We start from the raw sequence: 15,205 nt of genomic DNA, 5'->3' as shown, positions 1-15,205 counted from the left end.
GTTATGTTTTTGTGCACGTAAACTGTCAACAGAAAATAAAATTTTTCTAAATGGCCTGCTTGTTTTGAGTGCATTACATACTGTATTTTATATACGCATTTGTTATAGGAATATACTATAAACTTTGACTTAATGGAACGATGTACGACATGTAATATGATTTGTCTTGTCATTTAGGTTGTATTTCCCAGGTTAGAACGAACAGTTACAACTCAAATGGAATTTTTAAGTAAGTACTTAAGTTTAAAAATTCATAATATGTTTGTGCCGCGTAGAATGCATGAAAACCATCGATAACTATATAATAATTGCCGCGGACTAATACGTATGCACTCATTTATACAAATTTGATTTCCTAGTCTAAACTCCCCCGTATCAAATACAGTCCTGCTACGATATTTGTTTTGTTTGCATTCATTTTGTTTTAGCACACCAATGTTTTTTTATGGCATATAAAACGTGCATTTTGTATCTAATTCTTATTCCTTACATTACTTTCTTTAGAAAATTTCAAATACGTAAGGAAAAATCATTAAAAAAAATATAGAATTTAAACGTACCAGCGGTGCGACTTCCTGAAAGATTTTATGTAGTTTTACGTTTCATAGTCCAAGAAACCCATAACCATCATCAGTTCTAAAGTTATATGTATATGTATGTATGTATATATATATATATATATATATATCACAATTTTATGAACACGATAACTGCCGTAATTTTTCGCACATCAATTCCAAACTGATACATAAAATCAAGTAATGGAAAATCTCGATCGAGTTCGTCAATGGACAAAATCAGTCCATAGGGGTAGAAATGGGGAAGGTTTTTTTTAACAGAAAAATCGCAACAACTTCCATAATATGATGCATATCGCATCCGTGTGAACATAAAGCTTAAAGGAAAAAATAGGAAGAACTTTTGTCTGAATAAGTTTTTGATACGACCAACCATAACTGCAAGGGGTGTAAAAATTAAAGTGTTTCGGACCAAAAAAATCGTAACTCTCTTATTATGCATACTATCGAATCCGTTATAATTCTTCAAAAACCTTGTAATTTTTTAACTAAATCTTTTGTCGGAAACAATTTTTGATTAGACGAACCATTTTTGCAGGGGTTAAACAGGAATTGACAAAAAAAAATCATTGCTCCCTTAGTAGGCACACCATAGAATATGTTCTAACTGTTTGTAAATCTTATAAACGTTATCAAAAAATTTTGTCTGAAACAATTTTAGATACACCCAATCATTGCAGAGTTATCCTTAATTTTCGCTATAGCAAAAAACTATGGGGAAATATTGAATAAACACAATCTCTTTCATTGCTATATCAATTTGTTATTTAATTTCAGGTGTTGCAGTTACTAGGAAACATGTATCACATTAAAAGAATATTCATATTTTTAAATTTTTATATAACCAAGCATCACTGCAATGGGTGAAATAACAAAAAAAAATCATTGTTTGAGTAACTACGCTATATAATATATACGTCTTAATTTTTTATAAAAATTCGAAATACTATCTCAAACCTTTATCAAATAAATAAATACTACAAAATATACGGGCGAAAGGGATTTTTAATATAATGCCATTGATTTTAACACCAACACAGTATGTACAAGAAAAGGGTAATGTAATTATTTAAAAAAAAATTACCGCTAGTTATAAATTAATAAATTCTTTAAACTCTAAACCAATAAAACGGCTAATAATATAAATATATATAACATAAATATATACATATGAATGGACTGGAATTACTTTTCCGGGGAAAAAAAATACAATATGTGATTACAATGTAGAACAAGTACATAAAAATACTTACTCAAGTTGGCGTCGATGGGCTTCTTTCCATTTCCTGCTGTGCTTCATTTTAAATACACGTCCACTTACTATTGCTGATACTAGTGTTGTGTTTTGACCGTTTCGAAGCGATAATATTCCCGCCTGAACTCCTGCGATATTCGAGGCATCTAGTGAGTAAACTCGGAACTAACCGGAGCTCTAGCGGCAAACTGTTGAACTCGTTCCTTTCATCAGCGGCAAGTGACAGTTAAATCACAATATTTTGTACTCAGATTATTTAAATTCTGTACGTTGTATTAAAAAAATTAAACCGAAGAATTGTTCATTGTACCTCCCTTAAGTTGTGTGCAAAGTAACAGCCGTGTACCGTTTAAATATATACCTAATATTTAGTTTTGAAAATTTCTAAATTAAAATTAAATAAGAAAGAATTTTTTGAGAAAATTTTCATCATCATATTTACAAAATCCAAAGTTTTATTTACAATTCTACTGTTTATTAATTTTTTTATCTACTACGATATTCATGGGAGAAATAATTTTCTTGGAGGCTGCAAAACTAAGGATCTTAGCCTTAAGCAACATGAGAGTTCTAGCACAAGCGGGCTTGTGAACTCTTTGCTTAAGCAACACGAGAGTTCTAGCACATGCGGGCTTGTGAACTCTTTGCTTAAGCAACACGAGAGTTCTAGCACAAGCGGGCTTGTGAACTCTTTGCTTAAGTAGGATTAAATTTGGACTTTTTTTAAAAAAAATTGGTAATTTATGATGTTTATAAACGACATCATCCCTGATGGTTTTCTCTGAGTGCTTCTATTTTATTTTTATTAGGTGGAATTTAAAAAAAAATCATTATTCAGTCAAATAATAATATATACCCTGAGAAACACTAACTGGAAGAACAAACTACCTTCTCCTTGGAGTATAGCGATGCCATCCCTCTATTGCGATCGTTAGTGAGAATCCTGCACCCCGCATGAAAGAAAGAAATAATATTTACCTGCAAGCAATACGTGTCGACATCTGTTGTTGAAAAGCAGAACTACTTGCAACAAGTACCTTTGAATGAGATAAATTAATTCTCGCTGATGAAATAATTAAAAAAATTCTATTTAAGTAATATATCTAATTTAAAACTCTTAGTTTGCATCTGGCATTAGTCTCGGTAACTAATATGAATTCCGATTTAGGATCTGACGCTGTATCGAAACGTCATCACTGTAGATACTGTAGCAAGGTGTTTACCTTGAGAAAGAATGCTAAACGACATGAGAGAAGCGAGTGTAATTTGGGTCCTTGTCAAAAACCGTTTCATTGCAGTCAGTGTCAGAAATCCTTTGGTAGAAGATATTACTTGGATAGACATTACAAGACCTGTACAATTAAGATGAATAAAGATAACGAAGACTGGGCTACAACATCGCGGAAGAGGAACGAAGGCGAAAAAGCTAATGCTAAAATTACTGATCTAGATGAAGATAATAATTTAAAATTTAAAACAAACGAAGGTAGTTGTAACCACATTAGAAATGAAAATATATTTACTCCAATATCTAGTCGTCTCCATGAAAATGAGAAAGATGGAGAACCATCTGAAGCTTACAAGGTCGAAGACTTTGATGAATCATCTGAAGCGTGCATGATTGAAGAATGTGGTGACACATCTGAGGCTGACATGATTGAGTACTGTACTGAAGCACCTAAAGCAGGTAAGATCGAAGACTGTGATGGCGGTCTGAGACCAAAACGATGGAAACGACGTAATAAAATAAATTATCCTGATCAAGTTTGTGGTGCTGACATGATTGAAGACTGTGGTGACACATCAGAAGCTGGCGTGAACGAAGACTGTGCTGACACATCTAAGGCTGACATGATTGAGTATTGTGCTGAAGCACCAAAAGCATGCAAGAGTGAAGACTGTGATGGTGGTTTGAGACCAAAACGATGGAAACGTCGTAATAAAATAAATTATCCTGATCAAGCTTGTGATAATCTCTGGCACGATGATGAAAGTGACCTTGAGGTTGGTGTTAAAACGATAGACACCAGAGATAATATTTATTATAAACATGCAAGGATGATGAACGCAGCAGAAGAGTTTGATTATACCTCATTGGGAGATCCTAACATATTGGTTGACAGGCTACGACTACTACATGGATCGCTTTGTGCAGGAAACTATTCGAACATTAAAGAAATATCCTTCATACTCAAAGAACTGAGGGAAGCTGGCTACATACAATAATGGCTTAAATTAAATGTATGTGTATAAACTTGAAGATAAATTAATATATTTTCTTTCCAAATGGTATCTACCATTTATCGAAATCTGATTTCTAAATAAAACTTATAACTTAAAGGTGCAAAATACGTTACCACTGCCAGTCAAAATGTATACTAATAAAGACATGTTAGTAATCATGCCAAGTTCGATAAGAAAAGTAATTGGAATCAGTTGGAACCAATTGAAGATAGAGCTGTTGGAACAATTGGAGCCTTTTGAAGCATTTGGAGCCTTTTGGAGCTGTTGGAGCCATTTGGAGCTGTGTTAAGCATTTGGAGTCTTTTTTTGGAGCTGTTGGAGCATTTGGAGTCTTTTGAAGCATTTGGAGCATTTGGAGCCATTTGGAGGCATTTGGAGCATTTGGAGCCGTTTGGAGCATTTGGAGCCATTTGGAGCTGTCAAGCATTTGGAGCCTTTTTTTGGAGCTGTTGGAGCATTTGGAGCCGTTTGGAGCATTTGGAGCCATTTGGAGCTGTCAAGCATTTGGAGCCTTTTTTTGGAGCTGTTGGAGCATTTGAAGGCCGTTTGGAGCATTTGGAGCCATTTGGAGCTAAGAAGTAGTTGTTGCACGTCTATGCAGGGCTAAATGTTTATAAGATTGCTGGCTTTCGCAAGTGATTCTGTAGTAGGATAGAAATTGAGTAATAAATATTATGTTTGTAAAAGACTTTGAGTTGTTTTTGGTTGGATCTTTTGTCGAAACTTATAAGTGAATATAATTCCACAGTGCATTCTACCACGAAAATGAAGCCTAAAGATGTAAAGGATGATCGTCTACTTGGGGCTGTATTCACCAACACGAAGAAGAAAGATACACGCAAGCATAAAGCTAATGTTGGTGACATTGTGAGAATCTCCAAGCAGAAAGGTGTCTTTGAGAAAGGTTTCACGGCGAATTGGAGTTCTGAACTTTTCCGTGTGACACACGTTCGTGAATCGGAACCCAGGACCTACTACCTCGAAGACTTGGACCACAAGCCTATTCGTGGTGGCTTCTATGCTGAAGAGATCCAGTCTACGATGTATCCGGACACATATTTGGTGGAGAAAGTTCTCAAACGAAGAAATGGTCGGTCTTTTGTGAAATGGTGGGGTTTCCCGTCTCAATTTAATTCGTGGGTAGCAGATACAGAAATCGAGAAGCGCTAAAGGTGAATAACACCTCACTTACATTTTTTTTCAAGTACTTAGTCATGATTATTGTTTATACATACATTACAACATTTAAAGTATGATTATCGCACAGGAATTATCTCATGTCATTTATGAAGTTGGGTAGTCTAAATATATATTTGGCTATTCAATTGTTCTAGCTCCTGTAGCATACGCCTGTTTTGTCTGCTGCGGGAGTGACGTCTGTGCTCGGGAAGAGGCTTTCACAGCAGCGCGTGTTCGGGCAGGAGGAAACACGCAGAGCCACTCAGGGTGTTTGTGCCGTCAACCATAGGCTACGTCATGTTTTTGGAATGTGTTGTGCAGGTTATTTCGAGCGAGTTCTGGGGCCTCACAGCATCGCTCCGCTAACGTGGTAGTCTGCTTCTAACCACGCTCTCATCATCATGGCTTCCACCAGTGTTTACGCGGAGAGTGTTTGCGATTGTAATTTAAACAGTGTTACGATGGACGATGTTCGGGAATTTGTAATGGATGTAGTACGTCGCTACATAGGTATGGACTTTAATGATATACATTACCACCTTACATCCTCCACCCTCAACATTCTCACTGAGTTCCCTGAGGAAGAGATATTTATTACCTATTTATATCATGCTGTTATGACCTGCATCGAGGCCGCAAAGGAAGCGCAAGAGGTGAACGAAGATGTGGATGAAGGAACGGATAGTGGCTTGGGGGATAGTGATGAAGACGAATTGTAAATTTGTGTGTACTACGACACCAAAGGTTGTTACAACCAGTCTGACATTCAGCATCCTAGAGACAACATCAGCACTGCAGCCTTGCAGTCATACCTGTAGAACTAGCATCAGCCTTGCAGAGCTAGCACAGCTTCACACATCAGTTATCGTGAGTACTGGCAAAAAAAATGTCATTATTTCTCTGCAACATTCAGTGCCTCACATCACAAAAGGGGTATGTGGTTAAGCAACTTGCAGCAATGTTCATCGAGGACGGTGATGTATTGAGGACCTATGAATACATATTCAAACCACCATGTGACTGGTCCGAACTAGACAGGCTGTCGCAAAGCGAGAATCGTAAACTGACTTATGAAGTGCATGGACTCTCGTGGAACGAAGGTGAAGTGAGCTTTGACCAAATCTCATCAGTGTTATGTGACATCGTCAACCCTGAAGAAGGAGATGTAGTATACGTCCTAGGAGACAAACAGAAAAGTATCTTTAGTGAACTGTGCAGTGCCAACATTGTTGATTTACATAATGAAAGAAACTGTCCTAGCTTCAACAAACTTTTAAAGACTTATGGAAACCGCCTGGATAAATGTATAAAACTGTATGGCAAATTCCATTGCGCCCATTGTAATGTTCAGCTACTTAAATTCTGGTTATTCGACCACCCATACTACTATGTATAATTGGGTCTCGAGTTAATGTTGCCTTTGTCACTATGATGTGCAGTGTGTGAATATTAAGTGATTTTATTACTCGTTATTTACTTCTTTTAAATCATCGATTGTTCTTACCCCTTGCTGTTTGTAATAAGATTTAAATAAATATGTGTTTAACATTTACGTTGTTTGCTTTAATATCAAAACATTTAATTGCCGATATTATTGAATTGTAACTATAAGTTATTAGTCTCCTCAGCTAGAGTGATTGCTTTAATACATAAATTCTAACACTACCTTCGAGATGTCTTCCGCCACTACGAGAAGAAGAGAGAGTCTCTACACAACACCAATATTTTATAAATACTCTATCATATTTAATAAACATACATTATTAATTAATAATAATATGGCTACAGGTTCCAAACTTATCTCGACTGGTTACACATTGCATAACACTTGGCACCATCCGGCAGTAACTTTAAGAATTAAAGATGGCGACGGTGGCGCGCTCCGGCGGTAACTTTAAGAATTAAAGATGGCGACGGTGGCACACGATGGCGACAGTGGCACACTCTGGTAGCAACACTAGGAACTAAAGATGGCGATGGTGGCGTCATCTGGTATCGATTGTATGAACTAAAATATGGCGACGGTGGCGACATCTACCAGCCAACTTGAGAACCAAGATGGCGGCGCCTCTGGCAACTAATTTTTGAATTTGGCGCGCGATACTAGCGACATCTACCAGCCAACTTGAGAACCAAGATGGCGGCGCCTCTGGCAACTAATTTTTGAATTTGGCGCGCGATACTAGCGACATCTACCAGCCAACTTGAGAACCAAGATGGCGGCGCCTCTGGCAACTAATTTTTGAATTTGGCGCGCGATACTAGCGACATCTACCAGCCAACTTGAGAACCAAGATGGCGGCGCCTCTGGTAACTAATTTTTGAATTTGGCGCGCGATACTAGCGACATCTACCAGCCAACTTGAGAACCAAGATGGCGGCGCCTCTGGTAACTAATTTTTGAATTTAGCGCCATCTGGTAGTCTGTGCTGGAATTAAAGATGGCGGCTGTGTAATAATTTTAATTATAATGTGGGGCCTTAGGTATGCATTAAGGAAGGCAAAAACACCCTCCTCCCCCATTTATCATAAACTTGCCGTCAGTACGTAGCATATATAGATTATTTATTCCACCATATCCCAATTGGTCTCGTGGTCTAGTGGTCAAGGTGTCCGCCTCGTAACCACGACATCCTGGACGTTTTCACGTCCCATGGATCGAATCCCAGCCTCGGCACTGAAAATATTTTAGTTAAAATAAAATAATCCCTGCTGCTATCTGGTGGCGACCAACAGAACTATATGACGTCACAAGATGGCTGCCTCCAGCAGACGAAAACAAGATGGCGGCCACCAGCAGACGAAAACAAGATGGCGGCCACCAGCAGACGAAACAAGATGGCGGCTGATGATTACATCGAATTTCAAAAGTTCGAAAAAAAAAAATTCTAATCCAAGATGGCGGCCGTGACGAAAAGTGCAACGGTGACGTCACGATTCGAAGTTGGTGGAAATTTCTAGAAATATAAAATGGCGGATGGATTAGCATGGATTAGCATATGGATTAGCATGGATTAACATATGGATTAGCATAGATTGGCATACGAATTGGCATAGATTGGCATACGAATTGGCATAGATTGGCATACTGATTGGCATAGATTGGCATGGATTAGCATAGATTGGCATGGATTAGCATAGATTGGCATGGATTAGCGTAGATTAGCATAGATTAGCATACGGATTAGCATGGATTAGCATACGGATTAGATGACGTCATCCAAGATGGCCGCCGGATCCTCGATCCTCCGCCTGTTCTTGAACCCCCTATTTCCAACTACTGTTTACTACGTTATTTTGCATCGATAATTTGGTATTCATCGCCATGAATTAAACTTGATCCCTAATATGACTATATCTATTAGTTCGTAAATATTTTTATCACTTTTAAAATGTTATTTATTGATTTTAAAAACTTACAGGCTAATTCATATCACAATCCTAGCGCGAATTAAGAACATGAAATCGCCTGTTAAACAATTTTGAATTAACAATTAGTTTGTAGCATTTTACAAAAATTCATTATTTTGAGGATACCTATTATTCATAAATTCAAAAAATAAATAAAATATTTTTTCGTATAACCTTGGAAATACAAGGTTTGAAGGCGTTTAGGAAAACCTAATTTTTATTGATTGAAAATGATATGCTAAAACTAAAGGGTTTTAAGACAATTGAAAAACAGAAAATTTATTTAAGAACTTTACATATGCCACACGGTGTTATACTCTTTGTTCATGCTAGGAATGAAATTAATGTAAGTAAAGGAGCTTTATAAAATATTTGTAACCAATTACAAATTTTTAATTATGTTTTATTAACATATTGAGAAAAAAAATAAAAATTTAGAATAATACGGTTTAACTTCACGGCCATTTATTTGGTTGTCGGTTTTACATTACAATTCTATACAGTTGTCCCTTCCTGCCAGTAATTCGCTCCCTCTTACTTAGACGGTCATCTGGCACATGTTTTAGTGAGTTTGACCTTACTATTTGATTTCGTCCCTGACTTGTTACGAATTAATGTCAGTTGAAGGTAATGGAACGTGAAACACGAATTAAATCGAATTAAGTTGTTGACCGATTTCCTCTGGCCTGCAACTCTCTGTCATTGTTCTACAGTGTAAATAATTTTGACCTAAAACTGACGAAGAACACTAGTTTAAAAATATCCAGGGACCCTCGAAAATTTACGGATTTACAGGTACTGAGTTCAATTACATTAAACACGAACTCACAATAATCATCTTGGAATGTAACAAACCTTTAAAAACACTCATACGGTGAGCAGAGCTGCAGAAAAAAACATGCATTTTATTAACTGCTCAAGATATCCGCGTGGTTTCTGTTTACTTAAAACATTTAAGGATACTCCGAGGGAGAATGGGAACTTCTGTTTCCGTATTTTGTTTTCAGACTGTATTTTCGAAGTGTGAAAATGGCTAAAATGCGTGTTTTCAGAATACATTTACGACGTGAAACGTCCGGTAAAGATTCTCGAAAGCACTCAAAGGGACTTGCATCACACCCTCAACTTCGTTTCTCCACCATAAAATGTTATGGTAAGAGCTCAAATCTCACAGTTGCCCTATGCACGACGAGAAGACTGCGCGCCAGTCCACAGCCTTGCGCTTAAATGAGAAACCGCGCTAGAAGCAACAGCGAGTGTCGCACTTACCGTCCCGCCTCGCTGTCACAGACTAGGCGAGCCCCTTAAGGACACAGAAACGCTCTATACTTTCCTTGGGCCTGTTTACCTTGTTTACAACGGAAAATAGAACTAGGAAGTCTGAATACTGCATTGTTTCCACGACGATCCAGTTATCTAGAACGAGGAAGAATTGTTCGATTATTTGAGTTGCTCTCGTCATTGTAAAGTCCGCAAACTTACTGTAATACTAACCAGTGTTGTTCAGCTAATCCTCATTGTTGTCCGTTATTTCATATATTATTTATTCTAACAATAACATTCTTAGAATCATCGAAAATTAGAAATTTGTTTTAATGCTACTTAGCGATTTTTTTTTAAAGATGCACTAAGTTAAACTGGGGACTAGAGAAAAATATTTGTTTGAATAATTTTTCAAACTAAAATTTTTTTGAATAGTGTTTTTTTTTTTTTTTAGAAATTTCAATTAGTTAGTCTACATGATAGATTCTTAACTTCTTATGTTTTTACACTGTAAACATTAAACAAGAGTAAGCTAAGCAAATTAGACACACAACATTTTAAGCTCTGAAATAAAATTTAAAAATTGTTATCTTTGCTACGAAGACGCTAGTTTTAATTATGTCCAAGGCATCGTTATCTGTTAAGTTAGCTTCCAAGCCTTTATCTTGCTAATGTTCGAAACGTCAAGAGTGAATTTTAATGAACGATAAACCAGTACAAGAGATTTTGGCTCGAATCGTTAGCTGCAGGAATAAAATTAAGAAACCCGTTGCAGCAGTAATCTATAACCAACCCAAAAAATAAGATATCCAGCTTCTCTCTAGGATTTTAATCTCGAACTTTCCAGCTAGTCGAGGAGTAGTGACTTTTTTTGTAGAAGAAAAGCTCGGGGTTCGTTTTTCGAAAAGCAATTATTTTTCTTGTCAAAAGACACTGAAGTATAACTCATTCCATCTCCGTTTACTTCAACGGTCTTTCTCTTACAACGTGAGGACACCCAGTTCTGCTGAATATTCTGGAAATTTATGTATTTAGCGTTTCTTTCACGTGAGTTCACGCTTAACTTTTTCCAGCACGTAGTAGTGTTTGGCACAGCTTATTTAACACGCGTGAGTTAAGAAATGGGCCAATGGATGTCTTGTAACGCTTTTTATCTATGCATTTCCGTCTATACATCCAATATATCAAATCAGTTTTACGCTCAAAGTAGCGATGCACATAACTGTTTGTCATGTAGGCTAAACGCACCTGTAAAACACAAAATCGCAAAGACACCACGTTTATTTTTTCGTTTTTTTTGTAATTATTTTTATTTAATGGCTATTTATACAATTTTGCTCGATACCTTTATTGAATTTGCTTTTCTGCTACAAATATGTTCAACAGAGATTCACTGGTGTTAATACCATGGGTTTTATAAGGCTCTCAAGACGATAATAGTAATGATAATAATGATGATATTAACGAAGACTTGTCCGCCTTTTTACACCCATGATATTACAATAAGTAAATATCTGATTGAAAATATTTGTGAAAAAACAACAATTGAAATGGAGGTATAGAGTTAAATGTTTTATAAACAGCCCTTAAAAAAGCAGCGCAGACAAAAATAAACAAATCATCATGTCGTATGAGAACGAGCCTTAACACAGTGTAGGCTACTGATGATGCTGCACATTACTATACGAAAAAAAAAAAACGAGTCCAGGTGATGCAGTGGTAAGATACTGGACTCACACTAAAAACGTCTTGGGCTTTTACCCCAATAAGGTTAATCTGATTAATATTTTAAAAGGTTTCCCCGAAATAACTCCAGGCAAATGCTGGGATAGTTTCATTTACTATATGTAGGTCCAGTTTCCTTTGAAGTACGATGAGTAGGGATATGTATTTTCCGTGAAATCATTCAATCGCTCATTATACTGCGATTGTTTCCTTATCGGCGGCCGTCTGCTAGAGAAACCATTGCCCCATATTCGGCCGGACCTTTCAGGAATGGTTTGCTCCCGCACTGGATGGCTATGTTCGGTGTGCTGACAGTGGAAATGCATCTGAGATAAACCCAGCCGACCACGAAACACAGACCATGCTACAAAGTTGTAACACACAGCTAGCCTGGAAGTATGTTCGCGGAAAGTACACGGCCCTGGTGATGCGATTTTGGGCGCTGATGTCTTTCTTGGCGATGCCTGGCGCGGCGACCCCCGGCTAGCGGCTCGGCGCTCGTGCTTGCCCGCGCTTGCCCGCGCTTGCCCGCGCTTGCCCGCGCCCTCCGCAGTGCGGGCTGAAGCCATGCACCCGGCGAGGACCAGCTTCCCTCGCGTGAAGCAGCGTCAACCCTGGGCTGCCTGCAGCTCCCGACCTCTGAACAACCAGCCCCAGTCCCGGGCAGCGAGGCCCAGCGGCGACCACGAGGGGTCGTCGAGAGGAACCAAGGGCGCGGGGGGAAACAAGTTCCTTAACGCACCATTTGCCAAACTCCATACAGACTAGAGGCGCGGTGGTTGAGTGGTTGGAACACTCGCTTCCCGACTAGGCGACCGGTGTTAGATTACCGGCGAGCCTAAACCCCGTGTGACGAAACGAGTCACAGCGGTCAATTCAAAACTGTTTATTATACTATTTAAATATTTTCATGTGTTTTTTTTTACGAATTTTGAAATAGTACCGCTTCGTGAACTGATTTACCCTATGACAGCAGAGATGCCACGTAACAACAATAGCCCGCATTCTCTAGGCAGAACTTATTTTATGTTATTTTAACATAAACTTTTTTTCGACGGTTGTATCCTTTCAAACTAAAGTTTTGAAAATTGGATTCATCCTTTGTAATTCTGTGTTAATTCACGTCCAAATTTAAGTTTTTATAAATTTTATTTGAGGTCTGTTGTTTGGGTCCACAGACGACCAATCCGGATTCATTGTTTAATTCTGACACATATATTAAGGATTCAGATTTGGAACAAGAAGTGAAAAAGGAACGCCATTCTACAAACACATAAAAAGTGATTGAGTGTGATATAGTGTGTAATCCAGTTTGTTTATTAGCAAGAAGTACTTAAATGTGCTATTTTTAATATTATACATAATTAGTACATTGAATTGTGCTAGGGTAACCCTGAAAAGGTTATGAAATAGGAGTGATCTACATACAGGAAACGCAGCGAGTTTGATAAAATTTCCGGCAACATAGTTTGCAGAGTACTGTGTTTAAAAAGGTTAATTCACTATCCTGAGGTGAAATTGTAAACATAATTCACGTTCTTACGTTGGATTCAACAACATACGTAAGTGCCTATTACTATCCATTCGGCATCAGCCAGACCTTGTTTTTGATAACATTTTTTATGCGGCCTATAAGGCCTATAAGGTTAATTTTGTTTCTACTCCCCAGTAGTCTTGGGATATCAAAGTTTGTGCCTACCCTGAGTCTTCTAGCCCGGCAAATACAAAGTAAAGTTAAATACTTGTAAAAATCCTAACATTTATAAAAACAGTGATATAGATCATAAACGACAATATTATTTTTATGAAAACGGTAATATAAAGTCAGTCAGCATTGTGCCAACAATATACAGAACTTTAGATAGTTAAATGTGCACAATGTAAATTTCCCGTTAATTATCAAGTTAATGCGTTTACAGTCTTAATAAGCTTTATTTTATTTAATATCATATTTATTTTTACTATACGATGTGTAAATCAGTGTGTGTGTACAAGAGTAATGTATGTTAAATAAATCTATAGCTTTCTGTCACCTCATCTAACCCAGACATAAATGTTTATTAAGAATTTTTTTAAATAATTTGCTTTAATATTTTTTATTACCCTGACCCCCCAGTATATTGGGTACTCGATTCCTGCATCTATTTCATAATTAAAGTGTAGGTTTGTAAGTCAAAACAATTCTCTAACCTAAATCTATTTGTCGCCCCTGAGCATCACTGCAATTTAAACTGCGGTAAAAAGGTATCAACGGTACTAGACGCCCAACAACATAATATACAATTATTTTTACTACCTAATAATTTGACGTCCCATAGTGAGCAGTTAAAGATTTCTGCTATATATAGAGCCACGCGCTTCTGCCGGGTTAATCCCAGAGTTTTTGCAATTGGAAAACGTGGCGGACGTAGGCGTGGTCTGTGAGTTTCCCCCACCAATTTATTCCATCGCAGCTCCATACTTCATCTCATATCACTCACGCATTCTCCAGGCTGGTCGGAACGACATGTCTATCCAAGGGGCAGGCGGCTCCTAAGAGTGTCAGCCCCGTTACATCCATGCAGACCCTGCCTCAGGCGGGAAACTACGTCACATCTGAAGACTAAAAGTCGGCAAAACTGCATAATCTTGTAAGGTTTTCAATAAATTTAACTAGCAATGGAATTGTAGTTTTTGTCTTACTGTCAGATTAAAAGACAATCATTAAACATATTTCGGGCCTCAACCGTGCCCCGCCTCGGTGCTCGGACCCAGGGGTCCCCCCCTCTCTCCTCGTGTCGGCGACGCGGGGGCGGGTTCTGCGCAGTCGCAATCGCGCGACGAACACAGTTGACCCACATTCCCCTAAGGAAAGGCTGGGGTAAGCACAGGGACTAGCGCCGCTAGGGAGGGGGAGGGCCCATTCCTCAGCGACGGGAAATCTCCTGTCAGGAGCACGTCTCCCGCCGCGATGGCATATTTCACTTGAACTCGGCGCGAAAGCCCAACTGCGAGGCCAATTGAAGTTCTCACTTGGAACACGTGACCTGGATGTCTCCACACTTCCCAAGTGAAACACACGTCATCACAGCTTATAGCATTATAACGCTCGTAGCACAACGGAAAGTGCACCGATCAGAAGGGAGATGCTCAACTTGGGAGAGGTGGAAGGGGGGCTCAGGAGCGGGACGCACATGTTATTACACTTGTATCCAGTGAAGTTTTACGTCTAACACACCAATGTTTTATTTTTAAGAGCGAGTGTACATGCCCTAAAGCAATTTAAACTCATATGCTAAAACGAGTACGTTGGTCCGATTCTCGGGTAAAGCAAAAATATTTGAAAGATGTAAAAATATGTTTTAGTTTATTAACCAAAGTAGCTTGAAGATAAAAGTGTTGTGTTAGAATTGCGATTTTTAAGACAAAAATTAAAAATAAAATATTTCTTAAACCTCTCAGAATCTCGTCATTTTTCCACACTTAAAACAAGCTGAGGTGCTATGTTCATACGCATGGCATAACATTTTCTAAAAGAAAAACTGCGCTTTCTCACATTGTCATTTGACAC

The 15,205-nt window shown here is 38.1% G+C and overlaps 1 protein-coding gene across 3 annotated transcripts in view; it reads right to left on the bottom strand.

Annotated features, from left to right (window-relative positions):
• LOC134541327 (probable G-protein coupled receptor B0563.6) overlaps positions 1-15,205 on the bottom strand; it is a 336,950-nt gene that overhangs the window by 133,345 nt on the left and 188,400 nt on the right. The gene's annotated exons all lie outside the window — the stretch shown is intronic.

Source organism: Bacillus rossius, chromosome 1 (genome assembly GCF_032445375.1).
Source record: "Bacillus rossius redtenbacheri isolate Brsri chromosome 1, Brsri_v3, whole genome shotgun sequence".
Classification (NCBI taxonomy): Eukaryota; Metazoa; Arthropoda; class Insecta; order Phasmatodea; family Bacillidae; genus Bacillus; species Bacillus rossius.
The sequence above is the reverse complement of the archived record's forward strand: the minus strand, read 5'-3'. Positions and strand labels throughout refer to the sequence as shown.